This window comes from Macrotis lagotis, chromosome 4 (assembly GCF_037893015.1).
Source record: "Macrotis lagotis isolate mMagLag1 chromosome 4, bilby.v1.9.chrom.fasta, whole genome shotgun sequence".
In the NCBI taxonomy this organism is placed as follows: domain Eukaryota; kingdom Metazoa; phylum Chordata; class Mammalia; order Peramelemorphia; family Peramelidae; genus Macrotis; species Macrotis lagotis.
Window position 1 is genome coordinate 225,281,252 of NC_133661.1, and position 12,509 is coordinate 225,293,760.

The window sequence follows — 12,509 nt, forward strand, 5'->3', positions numbered from 1 at the left end:
ACTTCAGGGGTTAGGGGCATGATGGCTCCATGAGCTGGGAAATCTATGTAAATCTGAATTATTATGTTATTAAAAGATAAAATATGTTCATGTTATATAATATTATACATGTTTTTAATGCATTTCTGATTTTCTAATCTTTTTCTGTGTTGTCTACTGACCTTCATGTGTCATCTGTGGCTTCCACAAAACTCCTAAAAATTCCCATTTAATTTCTTATGTCAACTAGCAATATATTGAAACCTAAATGAGGAAAATTGAAATGTGGAAAGGATAACTGAATTGTAACCAAGATCAATTGTGAAAGACATAGCTACTCTGATCAATAATGATCCAAAACAAGATGAACTGATGAATCCAAGAACTGATGAACTGAGTATAAATTGAATCCTTCACTTTACTTTTCTTGCTTTTTTTTGCAACATAGTTATTACATAAGGAAATATGTTTTGCATGATTTCACATGTATAATCAATATCAGATTATTTCCCTTCTCAGTATAAGGGTGAGGGGTAGGAGGGAGGAATTAAAAAAAATTTTTTTGATGAATGTCAAAAATAATTTTTTAAACAAAAAAATAAAGGCCAGCTAAGAAAACCAGGGATATCAGGAGGCTGAGCTGAAGAAACAGAGCATTCTGAGCAAAGATCTGACTAAAAGCAGGAAAATGAAGTGCTGTGTGTGAGGAATAGTGATGGTAAATAGATCAGAAGAAGACTGGAAATGTAAGAAGGGGCTGGGTGGGGAACTGTCAGCTGTCAAACTGGACTTTAAACTTGATCCTGGAGGGAACTGCAATTGAGAAGAGTTTATTGAGTGTCCAGGGAATAGGGAGCAGGGAAAAGGTGACATGGTTAAAACCGAGCTTTAGGAAAATCATTTTGGCAGGTGTTTGGACAGTGGATTGGGAGTGAGGGAGAGACTTGAGGCAGAGAGAGGGTTCCTGCAATAATTTAGAGGTGGAAAAAATAGGTCATATACAAAAGAAATGAAGAAAATAAAATAAAAAAATAAAATATTTATATAGCATTTACATTTAAAAAGGTTCACTATATGCCAGACACTATCTAAACATTTTTAAAAAGAATTCTCTCACTTCCCAGGGTGAAGTGAGAGAAGTAGGTGCCATTATTATCCCTATTTTACAGCTAAGGAAACTGAAGTAAATAGGGTTCAAGTGACTTGGCCAGGATCTTACTGTTAATAAGTGTCTGAGGTCCTATTTGAATTCAGGTCTTCCTGAATCAGACCTAGTGGCTCTTTCCACTGGGCCATCCAGATGCAAGTAAAAATAACAAGATTTGGCTATAGATTATGTTTTGTCTGGTTGAGGCCACTGCATGTTAAATCCTACTGAGCAATAATTCTCATTTCTGGACTCATGCACAAGTCTTGGGTTCATGCCTCAGGAATACCACCTCAATCAGAGAAGAGTCAGACCCCTTTTCTTAAATTTTTTGGATCTTGGATGGAAAAACAGTGACTCAGACAGTCACTTAAGTGACTCCAAAGTCACACAGCTAGTGAGTGGTAAAATCAACATATGACTCTAGGGTCTTTTGACTCCAAATCCATTCCACTTGCCCAGTGTACTCATGTAATTTAATTCATTTTGGCCTATTTTTGAGCTCAAGCTGCTACTTCCACAGTATATACTCATCTCCAAATAGAACAGAATCTAGAGGAATGGATGGAAATGATGTCTGAGAGAGATGCAGAGGTAGACTTCAATTCTATCCTCTTAACTGACTTGACAATGGATAACTCTACCCTGGTCCTTATCAGGGACTGAATTGGGGCTGGGAGGGTAAAATTGTGTGCTCTTCATCCACCTCATGGACTGTTATGAGAATCAAAGGAGTTGATATCGTTTGAGATTAATTTTTTTATTTTATTTTTTTTTTTAGGTTTTTGCAAGGCAATGGGGTTAAGTGGCTTGCCCAAGGCCACACGGCTAGGTAATTATTAAGTGTCTGAGACCGAATTTGAACTCAGGTACTCCTGACTCCAGGGCCAGTACTTTATCCATTGCACCACCTAGCCTCCCAAAATTTATATCTTTTAATGCTTTTTTGCATTGTGGTTAAAAATCTTCAGTTAACAATAGGAAACTATTGTGTTTAATTACAATTAGATAATGAAATAACAATCAATATTAAATAAATATGCACTGAATGACATAGCATTTAAGTGCTCAAAGGATAAGCTAACTGAATAACAGGTATAAATAGCTTTTTAAAAAAAGACTATATAGGGGCAGCTAAGTAGCACAGTGGATAGAGCACAGGCCCTGGAGTCAGGAGTACCTGAGTTCAAATTCGGTCTCAGACACTTAATAATTACCTAGCCGTGTGGCCTTGGGCAAGCCATGAAAAATATAAAAACAAAACAAAATAAAACTATATGAACTGAAGTGTTTTCTAAAAATTTGAGTTGTAGTAATATAATCTGTAAACTATAAAGGCTATATAAATAATAGCTATTTTATATATATATATATATATATATATATATATATAGAGCTATTTCAAGACTGAAAAGACTGCACTAAAACACACATATATATTATATGTATCTAATGTATGCGCATGTTAATATACCCATATATGTGTATATATGAAAGGTCAGAGATGTGGTTAGGAATAATAATAATAATAATGTTTTATTGCATTTATATTGTACTTTAAAATTTTCAAAGCATTTTACAAATATTATCTCATTTTATTTTCCTAACAACCCTGGGAGGTAGGTGCTATTATTAGATGAGGAAACTGAGGCTGAAAGAATTAAGGGACTGGTCCAGAAACTCACAGCTAGTAATGTCTGAGACTGGATTTAGATTCAGGTCTTCCTGACTGATATACAGGTCCACTGCACCATCTAGCTGTGTCTAGGCAGAAGAGAGGCAGTGATCTTACCTCCCAGGCTTAGCTTTTAAGTTTTCTTAGTCTGTACAGAACACACTAAAACATGCTGATTTCCCAGAAATACTCCAAGTGATAAGACCCATAAACCACTCTGTAAGGGCTAAGGTAAAGATTCTAAAATTAGGAATTAAATGGAAAACTAATAATTTTACAAAATTTTCATTTTTTAAATACTTTAATTTTTATATTTATTAATTTATTGGCCCAAAGAAGAGATAAGAGAAGGCATTTCCTTCCCTTCTTTATAGATGTGGGAAGGACTATAGTCAACGCTGGTACTCCCAACTTAGAAAAATATGGCATATACTCTCAGACTTGATTGCTATGTGAGTCAAGTTCACTGAATTTTTTTTGCCCTCTAATTCTTTGTTATAAAGGATGTTTCTCTGGGTAGGGGACAAAAGAAGTAGGGATACATTGGGAAGTGAAGCTACTGCAAAAGCAAATGCCATCTAAAAAAGGAGGAAGATCCATATGTACAAAAAATATTATAGCAGATCTTTTTATAGTGGCAAAGAATTGGAAATTGAGGGGATACCCATCAATCAGAAAAAGCCTGGACAAATTGTGGTATAGGAATGTGATGGAATACTATTGTTCTATATGAAATGAAGAGCTAATAGATTTTAGAAAAACCCAGAAAGACTTATGAACTGATACTGAATGAAATGAGCAGAACCAAAAGAACACTGTACACATTACAGCAACATTATGTGATGATCAAATATGATAGACTTACTCTCCGCAGTTCAAAGATCAAAGACAATTCTGAAAGACTTATGATAGAAAATCCAGAGAAAATATTTGGAGTCTGAATGCAGACAAAAACATACTGTTTTCACTTTTTAAAAAATTTTGTTTTAAGTTTTTTTTCTTTCTTGTGTCTTTTCCCCCTTTTATTCTGATTCTTTCACAATAAGACTAATATGGAAATGTGTTAAACATGATTGCATATGTATATGTTATGGAGAAGGGGGAGGGAAAAGAGGGGAGATCAAAAAAATGTGGAACTCAAATTCCTACAAAAAATCAATATTGAAAACTATCTTTACATGTAATTGGAAAAAATAAAAATTAAGGTAAAAAAGCAGATGATATCGTTCATTTTTAAAATGTCTGCTGAACTGAATTGGTGAATGAATGAATGAATGAATGAATGGGTTGTAATCTGCCCTTGTGAGGGGGTGCTAACATTTATGAGATCATACATGTATTAAATTATTTAAGAATTATTTCTACTATCAAGTTTTCCTTGTAAACAACACCATAATCTACTTATATAATGTAACTATTACTATTAGTACTACTACTTCTACTACTACTATTAATATTAGTACTACCACTTACTATTACTATTACTACTTACCAGTACTACTAGTACTACTACATCTACTATTTACTACTACTACTACTACTACCACTACTACTACTATTACTAACAACTATTACTATTAGTATTACTATTTCTACTACTACTATTACTAATAACAATTACTATTTTTTTAGCATTAGCTATTAATTATACAACTTAATAAGAGTCAAATTTATGTAAACACTTTAGAAAGTTACATCCCTCGGACCATATTGGGGAGTAGTTAATGAAGATATTAGCCCCATTTTATAGAAGAGAGGCCAAGATAGGAGATATGACCTGTCCAGTATCACACAGCTAGTACATGGGAAGACGCACTCCAACTCAGATCCTCTTCCTTCAGGTCCTGCTACTGCTTAATAAATACACGTCTGTGGGTATTCAGATCCTGGATCTTTTGAAATCACTCTAAGGGAATTGTTCAATGTAGCCTCTTTGTTAATTCTTCAATGGGTGCAGTTTTGGAGTCCAAGTTTCTAAAATCTCATCCTCTGCTCCCTGAAAAGGAAAGATTCATTCTTGCTGACCTCCTTGTCCTGCCTAGGCAAGGAAAGCAAAGGCAAAGAAGGATAAAGAAGGGTTGCCTTGACTTGAAGTTTTCTAAAAAAAGTCAAAATTACTTACAGGCCAGAGAGGCAGCTCCTGCTCAATGTGTCCTTGGTGTCTTCACTGCAAGTCACACAGGGATTCCAGAAGTACAGTTACCTGGGCATCATTTTGTCTTATTTCTAATAGTCCTTACTTCTTTTGGAGCTGGTTAATGTTTACTGGGGCATCTTAATATCAAAGGTCATTGCTCCTTCCCCTCCCACTAGACCTCCCATCACCCCAATGCTATAAACATTAACCAATGCCAAGAAGAGTCAGTATAATCAGAGACAAACACTGGATTATTAGTCCCCCTCCCCCATTTTCCTCTAACCTAATTTTACTTTGAATTCTCTGGAATCTTTTGGAGCTTAAGAATTAAATGCTCTTCTTAAAAGATCATGGAAACAAGCAGGAGAGACTCATTTGATAAATCCTCAAACAAATCATATTTGGAACATAGAATAACTGCAACAACAATAATTAATAATATTAATAGCCAGCAGTTACATAGTTATTTAAGATTTGCATAGCACCTTACAAATATTATCTCATTTTATCTCACTACATAGCCCAATAGTAAGGACTATTGTTATCCCCATTTTATGATAAGAAAACTGAGACAGAGGTTAAGTGATTTGCCAAAGGGTACTTTGTAAAGGTCACTAGCAAAGCTAGTGTCTGAGGAAGGATTTGAACTCAGGTCATCTTGACTCTATGTTCAGTGCTTTATTCACTATATCATCTAGCATAATAGCTCGCATTTATAGTCATTGTGCAACTCTGCCTTACTTGAATCCAATTTATACAGAAGTCAAGATATCACTCCATGATGTCTTTGATCTTCAAAAGGATGAACAACAACATTATTGAGCAACAACAGCAACAACCATCATTTATATAACACTTGAAAGTTTGCAAACTACTTCCCTCACACATCAACCTGCAAGTGTCTTTATTTATGTTTTATTCCTGGAAAAAGAAACTGAGTCTCCAGGATGTGAAATGATTTGCCCTGAGTCCATCTTCAAAGTGTCTGAGGTGGGATGTGAAGCCTAGAATCTTAACTCCCAATCCAGAGGATGAGCTTTTGCACATTTCTTTCTTTACTCTTAATTAAAGACTGGTCTCTGAGTCCAGGCAAGACAACAGTATTATCTAAGTGCTTACTATCTGCAAACACTAGGCTAAAGTACTAAAGATAAAAGGAGTAAAAGAATAAAAAGAAAACACCCATTCCCAAAGAGCTCATAATCTAATGAGGGAGATAACATGGAAATAGCTATATAAAATAAATTGAGGCGCTAGGTGGAGCCCTAGTGCATAGAACCCAGGCTGGGAGTCAGGGAGACTCCTCTTCCTGAGGTCAAATTCAGCTGTGGCTCATCATTTAACCCCGCCCAGCCCCAGGTTCCTCATCTCTAAAATGGAGATCACACCACAGCCTTTCCAGGATTATCATGAGGATAAACTCTGATAATATTAGGAAATTGCTTTGCAAACCTAAAAGTGCTGTATAAATGCTAACTATTATTGTTATTATTATTGTTATTATTATTATTATTATTATTATTAACTACTACTATTACTATTACTTACAACTATTATTATTAGTACTACTACTTCTACTATTACTATTCTGTTGGGGTTTTTTTTGCAAGGCAAATGGGGTTAAGTGGCTTGCCCAAGGCCACACAGCTAGGTCATTATTAAGTGTCTGAAGCCAGATTTGAACCCAGGTACTCCTGACTCCAGGTCCAGTGCTTTATCCACTGTGCCACCTAGCCACCCCTTACTATTACTATTACTATTAGTATTACCACTTACAATTACTATTACTACTTACCAGTACACTACTAGTACTACTGCATCTAGTACTTACTATTACTACTACTACCACTACTACTATTACTGCTATTAACTATTATTACTATTAGAACTACTACTTACTATTACTACTACTATTACTATATACCAATACTACTAGTACTACTACATCTACTACTTACTACTACTACTATTACTATTAGTACTACTTCTACTACTACTATTAATATTAGTACTACCACTTACTATTACTATTACTACTTACCAGTACTACGAGTACTACTATACCTACTACTTACTACTACTACTACCACTACTACTACTATTACTAACAACTATTACTATTAGTATTACTATTTCTACTACTACTATTACTACTAACTACTATTACTATTTTTTTTAGGCTTTTGCAAGGCAAATGGGGTTAAGTGGCTTGCCCAAGGCCACATAGCTAGATAATTATTAAGTGTCTGAGACCAGATTTGAACCCAGGTCCTCCTGACTCCAGGGCCGATGCTCTATCCACTGTGCCACCTAGCCACCCCTACTATTACTATTAGTACTACCACTTACTATTACTATTACTACTACTACTTTTACTACTTACCAGTACTACTAGTACTACTATATCTACTACTTACTACTACTACTGCTACTACCACTAAATTGGGGCTTATAATAATACCTACAATATGAACCTCAGAGATATATATAAGGTTCCAATGAGATAATGTATAAATGCAATCTACTTCATGTAAATTAGCAGAGGATTTGTGTGTCAATAACTTCAACTATCTTTATATAAAGTTTTAACTTACAGTGTTCTCATCCTCCTTAAACTTTCTAAAAGTACTTTGGATTTCTCTCCTTTGCCTCTCTTTTACTCTATTGTGTAGTATACTTAATATGTGTATGTATCGCATCACTCCATAGAGATTATAAACTCCCCTGAGGGTTGACACAGTCCTTTTTCATCTTTATGTCCTCAGCACCTACCACAAAACCTTTTAAGCTTCTTGAGAATAGTCTATTTTATTCAGTTTTTATATCCACACCAATTAGTATAGCATTTTGCAAATAGTGGATGATTAATAAATATTTGTTGGATTAAAATATTCAAATCATTTGCCTAATGCTGAAATACAGTGATCAAAGACAATTCCAAGAGACTTGTAATGGAAAATGTCATACACATCCATAGAAAGAATTATGGAGTTTGAATGCAGATCAATGCATACTATTTTCATTTAACATTTTTTTCTCTTATGGTTTTGCCCCCTTTTGTTCTGATTCTTCTTTCACAACATGACTAATATAGAAATATAGTAAACATATATAATTTATATCAGATTACTTATGTCACAGGGAGGAGGGAAGGGAGGGAGGGAGGCAGAAAAATATGGAACTCAGAATCTTTTAAAAATGAAAACTATATGGGGTGGCTAGGTGGCACAGTGGATAGAGCACTGGCCCTGGAGTCAGGAGTACCTGAGTTCAAATGTGGCCTCAGACACTTAATAATTACCTAGCCTTGGACAAGCCACTTAACCCCATTGCCTTGCAAAAAAAAAATGAAAACTATAGTTGAAAAACTATCTTTACATATAATTGGAAAAAATAAAATATTAACTGAAAAAAAAAGTGCTTGCTGAACTATATCAAATTGATCTTCATGACACTCCTATAAGGAAGGTGGGAGGACAAGTATTGCTATTCTTTTTTTTATAAATTATAGGATTATTAATTTAGAGCTGAAAGGACTCTTCAAGACCATCAGGTCAAACCCACTCCTTTCACATATTAAGAAAGATATTAAGTGATGTGCCCAAAGTCACAAAAGTAGTAAGTAACAATACTCAGAATAGAATTCAGTTCTTTGACTCCCAATTACTCTTCCTTCCTTCTCTCTTTCCTCTTTCCCTCCTTTCTTCCTTCCTTCCTTCCTTCCTTCTTTCTTCTTGTGTTCAGAAGTATAGTTCTGTGATTCCAGGGCTACCTCCAGCTCCAACTTCCCATGTTCTACCTTCCAACATTCTATTTTCTAAGACCCATTGGGACTAGAATTCTATTGTATAATTCCAGAATCCCTTCCAGTTCTAATGTTTTGTAGCCTCTTTCAAAATTCGATTTTCTAAGCCCAGTTCTGCAATCTATGGTCCCATGATTTCAAGACCCCCTATGCTCTTTGTTTCAATGTTTTCCATTCCAACATTCTGTTTTCCTCTCTCTCTCTCTCTCTGTCTCTCTCAATTCTGATATTCCATGATTATGTGACAGAAATTGAGGCTTTATAGGAGCGTTGTGAACTCCTGGAAATTTAAGGACCCCTCCACCCTATGTTTACAAGGAGGTTTGCACTCCTCCAAGTCCTATCTGATTTTGGTTCCTTCTAACAACTAATTTGAAGCCAAGTAGGATTTCAGGCACCAACCAATAAACTTTTTCCTTTTTCAAAGTGTCTCCCTTGAAACACTTGCTGTGGCATTGCCCTCACTCTTACCTGGTCTAAAACTCTACCCTTTAGTCATATAACTAAGTATAGTGGAAAGACCAAAAAGAGGAATCAGAAGATTTGGATTTAAATCCTACCTCTAATACTACCTGAGTGGCCATGAGCAAGGCATTCATCCCTCCCATCTTGCTGTATATACTCAAAAATTCAGATAATAAGATGGATTTGAAGGGTTTGGATGAGAATTATCTTGTCATTGAGCATATCCAGGTTAACAGGGCTCTCAAAACGTGACTTACAGGATTCATGGTCAAATACATGCCATCTCTTGCCATTATGAGATGATACTGGAAAAAAAAACAACCAAATTGTTCCTAAACAAGAAGAGGAAGTTGCTCAAAAGAAAAAAAATATTCCAGGAAAAAACTAAAGAAACAAAAACTTATGGCATGGCAGTAAATATGACATCAGAGTACAAATGAGAGTGAAATGAAAATGTTACAGTACAATTAAAAAACAAAAAATACACAAGAAACTGAGATGGCACAGTGGATAGAACATTGGCCTTAGTGCCAGGAGAACATGAGTTCAAATTCAGCCTCAAACACTTATTAGCTGTGTATTCCTAGGCAAGTCACACAACTGCAATTGCCTCAGGAAAAAAAGGCAATAAAAAAAAAAACAGGAAATTGAGGCCCAAAGAGAAGATGCACTGGCTGGAACAAAGTCATACAATAAGTTAGTGACCAAACTAGGACTAGAACTCAATACAGTACATTTTCCACTCTAGGGGTTCTTTTAATTGTTTGGTTTTGGGGTTTTTTTGCAAGGCAATGGGCTTAAGTCACATAGCTAGGTAAGTATTAAGTGTCTCAGATCTAATTTGAACTCAGGTCCTTCTGACTCCTGGTCTGGTGCTCCCCTCCAGAGGTCTCAACCTTTTTGTGTGTCACAGACCCCTTGGGCAATGTTGATGAAGTCTATGGATTTAAATATATAGAATAAAATACAGAAAATCACAAAGGAAATCAATTATATTAAATCAAAGTTATCAAAATATTTGTTTTACAACTATGATAGACTTAGTTCTTCTCAACATACAATATCTTCTCAATTGGCCTAAGACAATTTCAAAAGCCCTGTGATGGAAAATGCTATCCACATCCAAAGAAAGAACTATGGATTTGAATGCAGACCAAAGCATACTAGTTTCACTTTTTAAAAAATTTTTTTGTTTTTTTCTTTGTCATGTTTTTTCCCTTTTTTTTCTGATTCTTCAACATGACTAATGTGGAAATGTATTTAACATAATTGTACATATGTAATCTATATCAGATCACTCACGTTTGGGGAGGAGAGGGAAGGGAGGGAAAAATGTGGAACTCAAAATCCAACAAAAATTGAATGTTGAAAACTTTATCTTTACATGTAATTGGAAAAAATAAAAGAAAAAAGAATGAAAAAAACTGTTTTAAGTTCAAACCCCAGATTAAGAACCTACACGAAGCCAAGTTAATGATATATTAATAATTATCAGATGCTATCATGCCCCCTGAGAAAGTGTTAGAGAATTGAACTGAACTGAGACAGGGGAAAGGGAAAGAAAAAGGAAGTGGGAATCCAGGCATTCGGACCAAAGGACCCTAAAACAATGCCTTTCACATATATAAGGACCTGTAGATTGACCAGGATAGGAAACTCACGGATGAAGAAGCTACTTCCATGAGTGCTGGATAGTCTTAAAGAATTGTCTAGAGCAGAGATATGATGTAGACCCCTATACAGCCTACAATGCTCCAGAATGAACAGTTTAAATATAATTGAAAAATACTGAACAAAATAAATAAAATACAATAAAACACAAACCAGCATTGCATTTTAAAACTAAATTTAAAAAAGAAACAACTAAGCTAATATGCATCTCACAGGAATCTTTATGTACAATTTAGTGGCCCCATTTCTATTTGGACTTAACATTATTGGGCTAGAGTACTGAGAGTTGAAGTGAATTAATTGTTCAGGGTCACACAGTCAACATATATCAGAGATGAAACTTGAAGCCAGTTTTTCCTGGTCAGTTCTCTTTCTACACACTATGCCATGATGCTTTTCTATAGCAGATACCCAATAAATGTTTGAAGAAATGAATGAGATTTTAGTCCTGGAAGGGACTATTCCTTCATCTTACCAAGTAAGAAAATGAAACCCAGAGGGGGGTCAGGAATTTACCTAAGGTTATACAGGTATTGGTCAACATTGTTGTTGCCTTAGCAGCTGCTAGTGTTATTATAATTTGAAATTCAGCCTCTTCTTTGGCCCTGAATTGACTCTCCATGATCCTGCCAGGTTTCTCCTGGCATTTGTCAACTGTATTGTGGGTCTGTAGCATTGATTTCTTCAGGGAGCAGAGTTAAAACCTTTTCCCCTGTGAAGAGATAGGGTTATGCCATGTGAAGGCAGACTAATCTATCTTTCCCAATAGAAAAAAAATTGACAGAGCAAACAAAGCACATGATTTTAAGCTCTGTTTGCCCACTGATGCTGGCATTACCCAGGAAAAGCACAAGGCTCTGGAAGTAAACATAGTCAGCATTGAGTGTTTATGCAGTGACAATTCTGGCTACGTTCTCCAAAATCTTAGAGTTGTTGTTCAGTTATTTTAACAGTATCCAACTCTTCATGACCCCAATTTGGCAAAGATACTGAAGTGGTTTGCCATTTTCTTTTCCAATGAGGAAATGGAGGCAAATAGGGTTAAATCACCTAGGGTTGTGGTTGTTGTTTGTTGTTTGTTTTCGAAGAAGACCTCGACATCAAGTGGGTGCCTTGGCATGCAAATGAATGGGATTTAAGTGAGAAGGGTTGTGCAGACTTCCAGAACCATCTAGGTCCAGTGGCCATTTATGGACCAAGATGACTGGAGGTGGATTCATGGAATCATAAAGAACATAGGAATAGGCTTTAAAGTTGAGATAATCTAATCCAACCTTCCTCAACTTTTCAGAGAAAGAAACCTAAGGAGGGGAAATAACTTGCCTTGGGCCACATGCTTAACCTGCAAAGCTTATAATTCTGCTTACAATTCCAGGGAGTGTTCATTCCATTGAGCCACATAAACACAGAATATCAGAGCTAAAGGTGGGGCCTTAAAATCATTGAGTCTTAGAATGGTAAAACTAGAAGGAGTCTTGGAATGATAGTTCCACAGAATGAGGACAGGGAAATAGAAAATAAAATACTGAAACATAGAACATGGAATGTTAGAGACTAGAGAAGATCTTGGTACGATAGAACCATAGGAAAATAATGAAACATAGAACTGAATGGAGAAAGTCTGGAATGG

General features: G+C 35.6%; 1 protein-coding gene across 5 annotated transcripts in view; it reads right to left on the minus strand.

The window, feature by feature from the left end:
* SERPINA6 (serpin family A member 6) overlaps positions 1-12,509 on the minus strand; it is a 96,145-nt gene that overhangs the window by 16,457 nt on the left and 67,179 nt on the right. The window contains exons 1-2 of one of the 5 annotated variants that reach the window (XM_074235488.1): positions 4,924-5,073; positions 4,579-4,797 (exon numbers count right to left, since the gene is read on the minus strand). The exons of 3 other annotated variants lie outside the window; for them this stretch is intronic. The gene's annotated coding sequence lies outside the window, so the exon portion shown is untranslated. Of the gene's footprint in view, positions 1-4,578; positions 4,798-4,923; positions 5,074-12,509 lie in introns of those variants that run through there. One more of the 5 variants, XM_074235487.1, reaches the window with a different exon arrangement.